Consider the following 303-nt stretch of genomic DNA (forward strand, 5'->3'; position numbering starts at 1 on the left):
ATGCATGAGATAGATTTATTTATAAAATTAATAAATACTATGAATGCAAAGATGAGACCTTAACTAAGTCAAAAATAAGAAAAACCCTTGAAATATATTGAGTCACATGCCACACATGATTAAATTGCCTTCCACTATATAGCAAGATAACCAGGTTCCTCTTTTAATCGGAGATTTGTTGAGCACACTCAAGGTCACACTTTTACATGAGTATGTTTAAGTTATTGGTGGATTTTACTCAACTAGTTTTATAAAATTTGAGTGCTTGGAAACTTGTTTATTATGGAAACTAGAGGCAATGGC

This window comes from Theobroma umbraticum, unplaced genomic scaffold (assembly GCF_002168275.2).
Source record: "Theobroma umbraticum cultivar Fairchild unplaced genomic scaffold, ASM216827v3 scaffold_81.0, whole genome shotgun sequence".
NCBI classification, from domain to species: Eukaryota; Viridiplantae; Streptophyta; class Magnoliopsida; order Malvales; family Malvaceae; genus Theobroma; species Theobroma umbraticum.